General features: G+C 45.8%; 1 protein-coding gene across 4 annotated transcripts in view; it reads right to left on the reverse strand.

The window, feature by feature from the left end:
• Nucleotides 1–12,173, reverse strand: part of LOC100651674 — a 256,328-nt gene extending 244,155 nt beyond the window's left edge. For 2 of the 4 annotated variants that reach the window (XR_002307646.2, XM_020862719.2), the window contains exon 1: nucleotides 11,046–12,165. The gene's annotated coding sequence lies outside the window, so the exon portion shown is untranslated. Of the gene's footprint in view, nucleotides 1–11,045 lie in introns of all 4 variants that reach the window. The other 2 variants (XM_020862720.2, XM_048404780.1) reach the window with 2 other exon arrangements.
• Between the last annotated feature and the right edge of the window lie 2,311 nt (nucleotides 12,174–14,484).

A 14,484-nucleotide genomic window follows, 5' to 3' on the forward strand; every position in this document is an offset into this window, starting at 1 on the left:
AAGTTGAATGATTCAGTAATTTATCAATCGATAAATCTCGTCTACTCGTCGAATTAATAGCTCTCGTATATTTTCGTGAAACAAGATCAAATATATTCGTCGATATAATGAAACAGTGTATCGTGAAAATAGAGACTTTTCTCTCGGAGCGATTCAAGCAGCAACGCGAGTATTCCAATCAATTTTATTCCTCTGCCCTCTCTCTGATCTCCTCCTCCCTTCCGCCCGCCCACTCGTAGCATTGCTTCCCTTCCGTGCACGTTTACCACCCTACGGGTCTCGCAGCGTTGCATCTAATATGAATGCCAGCGTCGCGCTATTTATTAAATAAATCAACACCACGTATACGTATAGACGTATGCGCTTGGATAGTTGGATCGTTGGTAGTTGCAGGTTATCGAGAGACGATACTCGAATCATAAATACGGTAGTGTACGTGGCTTCAATAAACCCTCTCTTAGTGAGTTTCAGCCCCCAGCTACGACCTTCTCCGCTTTCAATAAGGCAAGTCCTTTCGACTAGGTTGGTTTTCCCAGGGAAAACGGATATGTAGCGGTATATATTGACTGCCGGGGTATCCAGAGTGGCTTTCGACGTCGTGTCGAGAAGAACTCAATAGATTCCCTCAATGAATATTCCTTCGATCCGCAATGATATCGGTTGTGCGAACGCAACGCGCATACAAATTCTACGGCGTCATTACGATATTGCCGGTAACACACCGCGCTTCTGATACACTTTTATCCAGGTATCGCGTGCTATCGAATCACTTAGATCGAAGATACCAAGCGATCGATTTACGTGGAAAAGCGATCTAAGGTAACGGAAGAAAAATTAATATCGAGTGAACATTCTGCGATACAGAATCTGTATCTCATTGACTTTGCTTGAAACGGTATAGAACGTAGCAGGCAACGATGGGTAAGAAACGGCTTAAAATCTTCTCACTCGACGGACAAATTTCCCTCTGATCGACGTTTGATTCACGATATCCGTAAAAAGCTCTTTGCGTGGCAAAGCCGAGGACACTTAATAATATTGACGACTGTAAAGCAGCTGGATCAAGAGTAACGGGAGAATCAAGAAAGACTCTCAGCCTAATCGCCATCCCACCGGAATGGAACGGCATGCCAAACTACGGATGCAATCCTATTTGTACGTTTGAGGACCTAGACGCGTCGTTACAGGTACGTATCGTTTCCATCGGGTTGCGATCAATATTTGAGGGCTTTAAGATCAGAATGGAGATGAGTATATAATAAAAGCAGCAATGCAAAGACTACGTAAACGGCAACGTACGCATTCGAGCCGTCCCCTCCTGTATTCCATACATATGCACGCTATTTTTCCTTCGCGTTTGCCAAACCGTTCGAGAGAAAATGGAAAGAAGTACGATGAAAAAGAGAACAGCTATGGGAGAGGAAAGGAAAATATCTGCTCGGCAGTACCGCCAAATAATAAAAACCAGATTCCCGGAATCAGTATCTGAATCGAGTCTCGCGAGTGTACCGCGCCTCCCTGAGCGCGGAATAAATTACAGAGGGAAAGTTACGAAAATCCGGAGAACGGAGCTCGATGCGTCGAAAGAGTTGCCGTGTTAACTCGAGCATAACAGGCCTGGATAAGCCAACGGCGAAACAGAGAAAGCGAGAGGAACGAATCCAATGATCAGCAGCGTATAAATAGCTTGACGGGTCCGTAGGATGATAATAATGGTGTCGGAGGATGACTACCGATGATAAAAACCGCGCACGCCCGCCAGCAACCGTTCGATTCAATTCCTGAATAGCACGACTGTCTTATTCATTCGTTACGCTATACAACGTAGCAAAGTCTGAAGTGATTTCCCGAATCTCATCCTCTTTTCTTCCCCGCCTCGTTCCCTATTTTTCTTCGTTTTTCTTTTTGTCTCGACTACTCTGATTTACCCACTATTCTCCCTGTGGACAAATTTATTCCAAGATCACGGGTTAAATTTCTAAAGTTTGCCAAGCTCTTGCATCACGACGTCGTATAACTAAGTATTGTCTACGTGAATAACTACTAAGCTGGGTAGAACAAGTTCTAGCTCGATATAGTTATAAATATGCAATAGACGTATCCATAAAGGATAGATTATAGTTGTTATTTTATTATTCACCGGTTATTTTTGCCCCGGAGAATAGTTTCTTTAACTAGGTTCTCGTGGATTCCACTTTTCATCGTTCGACAAATTTCAAAAAAATATTCGATCGAACGCATCGGCCCTAGATGACGCCTTGTATATTCCGTAACACGTTAAATCTACTCAGGAGAATTTCAGAAGACATTCAATATTGACCCAAGCAATAGTTTACCCTGCATGGGATGATCGTTAGCCGTACGCAAACGAGTATCGCCTTGCCTGCACGGGTGCATTAGGGTGGAGCTTAAATTGGCGTCGTTTCTATTCTATTATTAACGGAAACATCGAACGACAGCGTGCAAATATACGATTCGGTTTCCGATAGAGGAGAAAGGCAGGTATAAAAGCATCATTACTGCAACAGGCGTTCATCGGTTTAGTGTATAATTACTTCTCTCTCTCTGTCTCTCTCTCTCGATCTAGTAACCGAACCCTCATTTTCGTATCTAAACCACCAATTACAGCCCAATTCGATATGTCTCATTGGGAAATATTGTAACGAAACCTGTTATTAACGAGCGTTACCCTTTATTCGCCATTTACGTAACTAATCAACTCTGCTTTTTCCGCAACTTCCCACAATACGAGTCAAATTCGTTAGTTTCCACCAAACATGAACAGATCGTAACAAATATACGATTCGACAAGTTTAAAAAATTACGTCGCAGATAACTATCCGAAACATGAACATGAATATACTTCGCGTATATGCCATGGAGAAAGGATATCTTCCTTTTGATCTCGACTGTGCGACCACCATTCTGTTCCTGCAAACGATTTCGTTCCGGACTTGGGACAGACCGTTTGATCGTATTAAGCCAAGCTTTAACGAGCGGAACGAATCATCGATCGTCCTTCTAATCCAAAGTCGCACGGTATTCACACAAGCAAAGAGTCAGAGTTAGACGTGAGGCAGATCACGTGTGTCAGCATCGTTCTCTCAGTTCCGTGAAATGATTCTCAGCACGATTTTAGAAGTTGGTCAGTGATCGAATGAAATACGGGATTCCCGGTCCCCCAGGAACTGAGGCCACGTGGCGGCGTAACGCGTGCGAGTGAAATTCGAACGAGGAATGCTGGTTGCCCTCTCGCCCACATACTTCAGAATTCTATATACGTCTCCGGGAGTGCAGCCAATGATCCTCGAGGTAAAAGAACTTCGTTGACCTTGACAGTGTTTGAAATAAAAATATTTGCAAAGTCAGGTGTCCCCGTGCACAAATCTACGAGATGATAACGACTGGATATTCTTCAATTCCCGCCCCCCCCCCATTTTTTTTTCTTTTTTGGGAATCGTGATCAGTCTCGTCGACAGGATGGAAATCGAAAATTCGTCCGAAACAGCAGATAGAATATTTCAGGTTGGCGGAAAGTATTGATTTTTCGTCGATGTCACGGGTGCAACGGCGAAACTCGTGTAAAGTTGTGTCTCGCATCGGTGTCGTCGATATTTACGTGCCGCGGCTACATTGATTTTAGATTGCACAGGTGAGCACGTAACTGCGTAAATAATGAGACTCACCCACGCAGAACGATGTTTTATTCATCATCGATCGGTTGAAGCTACAGGCAGGATGCAAAACTTTTAATTCCCCATAAAATCCCGCGATCGTCCGGAAGCAATAGCGTGTACCGAGCTTAACGGACCCTCGATATTCGTATTTGTTACCGAGGTGCACATTTATTACTCCTCAAGAAGATTCCGCGAGGATGGCTGCCGTTCGCGAATCAGAAACACTTCTGCCGGTTATTACTCGTTAGATGAAAGCAGCCCGTCGTTGTCCAACTAACAGCGACTAAATGCCAACGAATCGAAATGCAATTGCAATCGTAATATCCATCTGACCGTTTGCAGCCTGTTACCCGCCACGGACCAGCAATAATTTCTCGTTTGTCCTCGACACAGCCAAACAATCGGGATTCTTTTCGTGCTTCTCGTTTGCCTCTTCGATCTCGGTGTCGAGTAATATCGAAACAGGCTCTTTCTGACTCCTCGAAAACAGCCGATTCGTACAGGTTGAAATTGCAAGAGAATCGGCGATATTTCGCGCCAATTGATATTGTACTATCAGAGACCGTGTGCCCTTTTTTCCCGCGATTATCCAACGTGATCGCAATGACATTGAAAATCATCAAATATTGCCTGCGATCGACTATTAAATTCGTCTCGTCAACGAAGAATAATAATAAATAATAAGAGGCCCGGTCTAATGCCTGTCCATTCTATCGTTCTCCGTTCATCCCGGACAAAACGAGAACAACAAAACCCAAAGAGAATATTAAGCCTAGGATCTGCGTAACGCGGTAACAAAGAAACTTTGGTTAGACCTCCCTGGGGTTCTAGACCTGTTTCCATCCAGGCTCTTTCTTTTTTCGTACACACGTGACGAGGATTTCAGTAGCGTGACAAACACGAGTGCCATAAAACCAGGCACATTCGCTTACGTAACAAATCGCTGAATCGATCGAAGCGACTCGCCCCTCGTTCGCAGAAACGGATCGCTCGTTCCGTACACGCGTTCAAAACATTTCCAGCCACGTGACCAATTTTACGAACGAATTGCGGCTCGTGCCTTCCCTCTGTCCTTAGGAGGTCCAACAAAGGTAAAACGTGTTTTGTTAGTCGGCTTGGCATTTGGTGCAATTAGCGAACCCGAAGGAACAACGCGAGGACGGTGGCGCGCGACGAGAGAAACAGCGCACCGCTCACGAATCAAATTTCATTTGGTAGAATCGCGTCTTTCTGACGCGCAACCCGAACGTACAAAGTGGTCGTGGCGGCGTTGTTCAACCGGACACCCCCCGGCAGAGAAAAATCTGAATTATGTTATTTCTCGGGTAAATCAAACGAGATCAAAGGGATTGAAACGGCACGGTAATTTAGTAGCAATTTAAATTTAAATCAGGGAGCTGACCCCTGACCGTGTTCACCAGCAAGATCTATGTTATTGAAATTTTTTTCCTCTATCCTCGTTCTATGCGCGTCGTTCTTTGAACAATAGGGTTGCCGACTCTCGGATAGAATGCAAGCAGGCAAGCAGACAAGAGACGTCCGAGACAGGATATAGAGGGCGAAAGTCGAGCATATCCTCAGGGGGGGCGTACTACTCTCAATGTACGATGCACCAAAGTGGTAATGATTCCCTCACGGGTCGTAACGGTTTGCTCGAGCCGGACTGCATTTCCTGCTTGTTCCACGAAACGATTCAGACGCATAACTTCCGTTCACTCGCCGACCGCAAGGTCAGAGGTGAGCGCCGTGCATAACGTCGACGTCGGTCGGCCCGGACTAACTTTCGACATTATTCGCGTTACTAGTCCCGACTCTGTACGTCCGACCGTTATTATTCTCCTATCCCTTCCCCTCTGTTTGCCGACCAGTTCGCCGTTGCCTGTTTTTGCGCAACCTCGTAACAAATTGCCTCGCTACGTCAACCAATTCGATACCACGAAAAAGAAAAAAGGGAAAACACAATACCGATCCTATACGGTAAGCGACATCGATCACCGCTGCAAGGAGTTTCAGAGATTCGAGCCTCTTTTTCTCTCGTCCATTGGATTAAAAGCGAAGACAAATGTACGTTTGATTTTACGCTGCGCCGAAACGGAAGTTTCATTGGATAGGATAAATCTTCCATTGGACGAGACTTTCGTGCGACTAGCGTTTCGTGGCTGAGCGATACAAGAGAGAAGTAGCGCGGATAGCGAGTATAGGAACCCTTCCAAGGAAAAAGAATCACCTCGAAGGCTCATTGGCGGGTGGCGAGTGGAAAGCGGCTCTTAAGGTGCATACAGAACAGAGAGATCGTACGGTTCCATTCGTCTAAGTGGAAGCCCGAACAAGAAGGATCGTCGCCATTGGTTTCCTTCGAGCAGTCTAGCTTAACGCCGGCTTAACAAATTCCTGTTGGAATGGTTTCAGTATGCACGCCAGGCGTGCACGGGCGACGAGCCACGACGCGTGTGTCACTGAATCGAGGAGACATAAAGGCATGGCACGGTGAGGACGAGCGATACGGATTTAGGTCCCCAGGCCGCGCATACACCGGAAGGAAAGAGAAACAGAACGCGTAGGAGAAAACGCGAGGCCTTGCTGGTCGTCAAAGAGAGGCTAAGACGCGTTGCACCTTGAACGAGCGATGAACGGCTCGTTGACCAACACTCGGTCCATCGTCGAGAGGTCCATAATGCTCGTAACACCCTCTTCAGAAACGCCAAGCGCCTTATTCACGTGGAGCCCCATGAAAGCTCATAATATCCAGGAGCAACAAGGGCGCTTGCGCACGCGCGACCACGAGACGTCCAGACTCACTCTCTTCCACGGCCATAATTACGAGACGTTAATTACGCGATGAATGCACCCGCGGCATAGGAGAGCCGCGTCACTCGAGAGCGGTGAGCTTTCAAGGGTAATGCAGCAGCCACTCAGGTACACCAGATGGTGTCGATTCGTCGGAGTTCGCTCTTTTATTCACGCACGAGTGTTATTCTGCCTCGTGTTGCAGTGCAACAATAAGAATCGCATCTGCCTAATCGTCCGTTACCGATACGAACTGCGAATTCTGCTCCGAAATCGTCTTCCTTTTCCCAACACGAAACTCACGGTACTTACCTTCTTTCCCTTAGGTAGTTTGGTTTTTATTTCGAAGGAAAAATCTTAACCGTACGGCAGGAGAAACGTTAACGATGGTAATATCAATTTGTAAAACGAGAGTATCTCGGAGCATTAGGATTACGATCTTTGACGCGGGGTCGAAGATTGCGGTTTCTGCGGCATCGATTTCTGCACGCAGCTACTCGCCAAGCTAACTCGCGCTCTTAATTAGCAACAAACACAATTTGAGTTGTATTTCGAACCGTAAATCAACGATTCGCAAAGTAGCTCGAGGTCGGTGACCCCAACATCTCGCGCAGATTCGAGCAAAGAAATGCAGCTCGAGGGCGCTCGATCGCGCACCAACCAATATTCAAACTGGCTCTAGAATTTACGGTATTCCTTTTCCTCGTGTTTTCTCATCCCTCCAATCTATTCCGCTCTACTTCGTTCTAGTTACCACTTTTCATCACCTTGATACTCGACTGTAACCTGCGTAAACCTCAACGACGAGATGGATCAGGAAAATATCCGACAGCGTAAACGTTTAACGAGATAACGGTTGAAATGTAAATATAAAATGAATCGCTGAAACTTTTCTCTCGCGAAGCTGCGTATGATTAACAGCGGACAAATTTAACGACGCGAAAGCCATACGTGACACGGTAATCGCGTGTTGCTGAGGTAAAATAATCGCGGGATTCAAGCGGATCAAGGATTTCGAATTGACTCGATGGTTCGCCGTAAGGTTTAGGCAACGTCACGGTGATAAAGTAAATCGCGCGTTTCCGCGCTCCATTTCGTCCTAGGATATTACCGTTGATATTTTATCTGGATTTATGCGGCGATAAACGACGAAAGAAAACGAGCTGGCTGATGCTTAACGTTTCTCGTGAAATATCATTGTTCTGGTCGCCGATAAGATTCTATTACTTTTATTGTCAATGATACACGTGACCGGCGCCATGCTGCCAAGGCCCTCCGCAAATTTATAGCCGATGCATGATTTATCGAGCAGCTCGGCAATTAAATCGCAGTTTATATTAAGCCAGTCTGCGAAACCCATAAAGGGTTATTACCGTTGGAGATAAACCAATAGGAGGGGACCCAGTTCTCGGCAAACGTATAGGACAAGCCATCGTTTGCAGTTAAATTAAGCGAAATTACGCACAGGAAAATGAATAATTATCGGGTCTGGAAATACGAGAGACACCAAACTGTCTAACCTTTTCGTCGTGAGCTGTATCGCGCAATAACCTCGATGGATTTCAACGTCAACTTTTACTCGCATTTTCTCCTACTCTTCCCATTTCGGTCGGCTTCGTTCCTTCTGAAACGTATTTTTGAAGATATAGAAGCGAACTCCTTTATTGTCAGTCCGTGCTATTGTTGAAATCCAGAAGTAATATCTTCCGAGAATTCATTGTCCGGTCGAAAAGGTCTCGCTAAGTTCGGTAATTATCATTGAATGAAACGACGAATGAGACCCACAGACGCTAGAATTTGTCACCGAGACGTTGAGTAATTTTCAAAGACTTCGCTATCTTTGAGAAGCTGCACTTGGTGCACCTCGAATACGGGTCCACTATGTTACAATCGGAACGCCCTCATCGAGGAAATTTAAACCGAATCCTTGTCCTTTATAGTTAAATATGTTAGCTTCTAGTTTGATCGATTTTACGCGCGTATACATCACCGTTCGTCGGTTCGATCGATACCAAATAAATAAATAAAAGGATATAGGCAAGATTTTATCGAAATGTTTTATCCGCGATGTACAAAGTTATCCCCTGGGGGGAGCCAGGCTTACGATGAATACAAAACTGCGGGACAAAAGTCCGTTCGGAAAGAAACTTTCATTTATACCAGACGCCATTCGGAAGAGACAAACTGCTAAGAGTAAGAACATGAAAACGCACACGCGTACCTACCCAGGACGCCAAGTTTTACGAGCGTCCGTGAACCCCAACGAAAAGCTCCGTGGATAGGTCACGAACATGAACGAACAACATACGGATCGTGAACCCTAGACAGGTCGACAGCTGTAGCGACACTCGTAACGCTAAACCAAATCGAATTGGAAGGAGAAAGGGAAAACTGCGACGGAAGGAGCGAGAACCCAACTTACAATTAGTTGGCTTTCTCGTTTTCGATGTCGTACATGTCGATGCTTTTATTTACAGGAGAAATTAGCAGAATTTGGCCCGCTTGTAACGATGAACCACGGGGAGGAGACAAAATCGAAATGTTCCCTATACCAAACGATCCGAGCCAACGCCATCACTTAGCCGACCATCGACAAACCCCATGAGCCAAAGTCAATAGCTAATATTGCCCGTTTAGATCGAGGTCGGACGAGCACAGAGAATGCTCCTCGTTCAAAATGAAACTTCCCTTCGTCGCCCCCCCTGGTCATCTAATTCACCATCTCGCTCCCGCTCTTGTCTGCATTCTGTCTGTCTATCTAGTTCAGGCGAATGTTATTCAAACGACTGTCGCTGGTCTCCGTCCCAGCCGTTCGCATTTCCCCGACTCACCCTTCCGCCGGCGGTAATTAGTTATAAACATTGGCGCCATTGACGCGACCGAGCCAATATTGTTTTATACGTAATAGAGTTCGGACACGAGGGTGAAAGACAAGCGCCGCGTCCCTCCGTTTGGTTAAACGGTCACGCATCGACCGTCTGAGCTTATTCATTCATGCGACTGATTGCCAAATATATCGTGTTCCTATGGATTCGCGATGCGCACGAATTTTCCTTTGTAATTTCGGATTCTCGCGCGATTCATAGATTCTCCGTGAGACGTCTGGAAATGCCCAAGGAGATGTGGTTCGCACGAAGAATACAACAACTCTAATTCCACGACGTCTGGCGGTTCCCTTTGAGCGTTGCTCGTCTAGGTGGGAACGCACGAACTGGGAATTCTGTTTTTCTTGGCCTCTCATCTCTTATGCACTTATATCTCGGCGAGGCCGATCGTCGCCCAAGGAAAAGGAAGCGAACGGGAGACAAGCTATTTGTCTCTGGCTCCGTCTTGTACCACTGTTTCCCATCGGAGCGACCTATACATCCTCGTGAACGTTCTGTGTTTGCGAGCCTTCCTTCTTTCGATAAACGAGAAGATCACAAAAATACGTTGCCCCAATGGGGCGCGACAATTCATCGTACACCGTATCGCGATGTATGCCTCTTCCTTCGCCGGATTTCCCCCGCTGTTTTTGTTCCTTTGTCGTTCCCACCGTGCGTACTGGTTCGCTCTATTAGTCTCTATCGTCGAATAATTATATCCTTGGATATTAACCACCGCCCCACCGGTATTGTTCCCGATGTATCTCGACGTAAAAATCGCGTTCGTGACGTGTACCTATACATATAACGGCGTGGAGGAAACGGCGAGGGGTCGGAGATGGAGCGCGCGCGCGCACACACACCCGCCACCACGACAATAGCGGAAATAGCTACTGATTCGAAATCCCTTGTGCACTCGACATTAATTCTCGCTACTCGGCGAGTCCCTTTTAAGAAGAAAAAACAACGACCGATCGACGAGCGGTAGAGAAGAGAATGAGCAGGAGAGGTGGTGAAAGAAGAAAGGCATGTGTAAAGATAGTGAATATACGAAGCAACGGATGCTAACCCGCAATACTTCTCTCAAGTGGCTGCACTTTCAAAGACGGCGCTAAGTGTCGCAACTATCCCTTCCAATATTGGTATATAGCAACGTTAAGCGATTGCAAAACTTGTAGCGGCAATTACGGGCACTGTTCTTTCAAAAAAGTCTCTATCTGAGAGGTATGATGGTATGCAAAAATCTGATTGTAAATCTTTGTGTTTCAACGTAGAAACTGGTAATTTATACAGTGATTTTTCTTACAATTTAATGGGTACGTTTCGCGTTATATCTTTTTAAAATTATTAGCTTCCCCATACGTGCATAATCAAAAATCAAGTACAGCATTCGCAGAATAAAATTATCACGCGTCAACGTATTCGCGTGTACATATTTATATATATAAATATGTATCTACAGACTCTACTGTCTACATAACCTATTCTAATATAATCTATCTAGTCTAATATATATATAAATATACACGCGAATACGTTGACATATATATATAATGATTTTTACTGCCTATATAATTCTTTGAAACTCAAAAATATTTGGAGCGAGAAATAAAGAAGCGAACGACAAGTTCGATCACGTTCGCTATTGAAAATATACAGCGCGATATAAATTACAAATATAACGTTAATAATTAAATTATTTAAATCGGAGACTCACCAGTTGCAGGCGAACGATACAGCTATTCGTTGCAAGCGAACGTCACTCTCCGATACTTCATCGTTGTCGGTGGGTTTCGTTACGATGCACCTGTTCGATCGCACTTAGCCGTCACACTTCATACACAACCGTCAAATTCCTGTTGCGCCCCCTTCCGCGTCATCACCGCCAGATAAGGACCAGCGATCGTCGACACGAAAGGTCGAAAAATATTTTCTGCCGATTTCTTCCTTCGATCAGGACCGGCCCTTCGTTGCGGCTCCCACGATATAACCGGTTCCACTGGCGTATTCTCGAATTCGCGATCGTGAATTCTACGAAATTCTTCACGCCCGAGGAAAAAAGTGATCACAGCCTTCTCTACACGGGGGGACGGTCAGTTCTCATTTACAAGGACCGACGACGCATCGGCGAAAATGCTTCGTGACACTCGCGTATTATTCACTCGCCACGATTATTCACGCCCGAAATAACGTAACCGCTCTTTCTCTCGAACTTGATGTAACGCGTAACGAAAAGCACGTGGCAAAGGAACGATTCACGATGAAATCACGACTCGGGGTACTTTCACGGTGAGACGCGCGCCATTCGTTCGTATACGACCGAATTTATCGGTGTTGAATCGTACACTGGAAACGACCTTCGAAAAAATGCGCGATACCGATGACGCTTCTTCGCTTTTTACCTTTCACAACGAACGAGAAGCAACTGCGACATAATGGTACAATGTCGGCCCGTCTGTCACCGATGAGATTCCACGAATTCGCGCGATTAGACGATCACTACGGTCGCCCTACGATTTCCATTGCGATTATCGCGCTCGAGTTTCGAGAAATACATCGAGTACCGGGCCGGTCTCGAACTCCGCTGTCAACTTCACGTCGCTGCGATCGCCGTTGCGAATCGTTCGTTTCGTCATCTCGCGATGGCGCGTTTCTTCAAAAAGAAAACGACAATCTCGAAGACAGACGTAAATCACGATAGCGATATATCGTATGTTGATCACCACGGTCGCGAGGCACGTTGCACAGTGCCGCGTTAATCGAGATTTCGCGGGCTCCTCCTGTGGTGTTGGAAGAGCGCGAATGCACACGGGATGCGCGCGTCCCGGCGGCTGCGCGTGCACTGCCCGCGCTGTTCCCGTGCCGATGCCCCCCCCTCCACATTCTCCTCGTCGTCTTCTTCTGTAGAAACGAACGTATACGGGACCCCATATCTCTTTCTCATTCTCTCTCTATATTCTCCCCTCTAGCCCTCGCTGTTTCCCTTCCTCTCGTCGACTCGTCCTTTTCTGTCTCTCTCCTCCAACTGGAGATCCCCTTTAAGTATGTACCACTACCGAGAGTCAATCCCTACTCTGGTCAGCGTAAATAGCGTATGGAGAGTCGTACGTACCTGGACATTGTCCTTGGATACGATGATATTCCTATAAACAGAAGGAGAGATTTCGTTCTTTTGCCTCGTTTATTATTAGCTTGATTACCAGCCGTAGTACGGCTGCAATCGTACAGGACGTTTGGTGTTTTCTGCATGACTACGGTCACCGAAGCGTCGTGGCCGTAACTTTTTTCGCTTATTAAGAGGCTGCACCAGGGACCTCGAGCGGAGACTGTATGTAAAACGTAAAGTAAGAGGGTATTGAATTTTAAGCGGAACAGTTCAACTATAATATAACGTGCAATTGAACTTTTCTTCCACCATACGAACGACTGGGTGGGTTTTAATAAATTCCGATACACGTATATATCTGTATTTCGCGATAATAAATATATCTTCGTATCAAAGGAACCAATTATTCAACCTTGTTGCGATATATAATTTTAATATAATGTACGTCGAAACACTCCGGAAGGTTGAAATAAATTTTAAGCGAAAGAATTTTTAATCAACCGTAATGAAACGAATTCGAATCTGTCTGAATTTCACGCTTCATCGGTGTACCATCTGCATTAATATTAATTACCTTATTTAGGGACCTTGACAAACTACCCTCGGAGTCCCTCTCTCAATGTCGTCGGCTTTTCGTCTCTTATGTGCCCCAACCCAGACAACTTGACACGCGTTCTTACACGTACATTCCTGCATAAAAGCGAGTGCGTGTGCGATACGAGGCTCCAGCCTCACCAAGCGTATGACGCCTCTCGAAATGTACATCTTATCACTACCCTCTATGAATTCTAAATTAATTTTCATGACGTTCAAAATCGGCGGGGTTCATCCTTCGTGCAGTCGCGTCACGGATAATATAAAATTGTATTCGATTGAATTTCAACGGAGGGTCTTTCGATTTGATTGCTCCTTACACGAGATAATATATTGCAGTGTCAAGAACAGCTGGATGGATAGAAAGATAGCGTAGAATCTGCTGGTCTTCGCGTAGGAGGGAAAGTGTGGCTCGATATATCTCCATCATCGAAAACTCGGTGTGAACGAGACTTTAGAGACTCAACGATTCGCGATATGCGTACATGTTATAAGATGCATGACCAGGTAGTACGAGAGTAGCTCGGATGTACCTACATAAGTATATATCGAGTATCGAACGTGGCCTTAGGTGATACTACACGAACTAGTGTAACAAAGAGAACCAACACCAAGTAGAAAGAGCAGACAAACGAAGGAACAGAAAAGAAAACGATTGAGATTGAATTATGGCTTGCGGCTTAAACGTTGGATTCAAATCGATCCCATATATCACATTACCCGGCACCTTTATTCTGCTTTCTACGACCGCAAAACGTACCCCTTTTCTCGACCTGCCCATTGTTTCACTCTCTCTCTCTCTCTCTCTCTCTCTGTCTAAGTTAGTCCTGATGCGTGCAACATTGTACAACAAGCGCACGATCAGCTGTACCGCTCTTTCCGATCTCGTTCTACGCCCACGCGATCGATTCTCAATCGATCCACACCCTTAATTCACCAATATCGAACGATCTTTTACTCTTTTCCACTGGGAAACCATTTATCAATGTAACGTCGATCGCAAAAGTAAGCTTTCGACGCGACGACGACGCGCGCAGAAAGCGAATCGAAAATTTGTTCATTGCAACTAACGAACAGACGACCCCACTTTATGTTACCCATGTTTTTCCTCGCCATTAGTACCGACTAAAAAGCATAAACAACGAGCACGCCGGCATTACATTGCCGCCGCTACCTTTTAGCCGAGCTTACGATAATTTTCTCGTGTTTACGGTCGGCAGAGTATCGCGTCGCTTTTTCCCTGGCACGAGGTAAAAAAACACTGCTCGAAATGGCGCTACGCTAGGACGTAGGATACGAGATTGGAAACGCCGGCGCCACACTTACAATTCCCTTGTACTACGTATACACCACCAGGCGATCCCGCACAAATGCAGCTGCTGTGTAAAACAAGTGGACTTCGTTAACGCCCGAGGGGACGAATCAATTAAAATCAACGCTCGAAGATCGCGACGCA

This window comes from Bombus terrestris, chromosome 4 (assembly GCF_910591885.1).
Source record: "Bombus terrestris chromosome 4, iyBomTerr1.2, whole genome shotgun sequence".
NCBI lineage: Eukaryota > Metazoa > Arthropoda > Insecta > Hymenoptera > Apidae > Bombus > Bombus terrestris.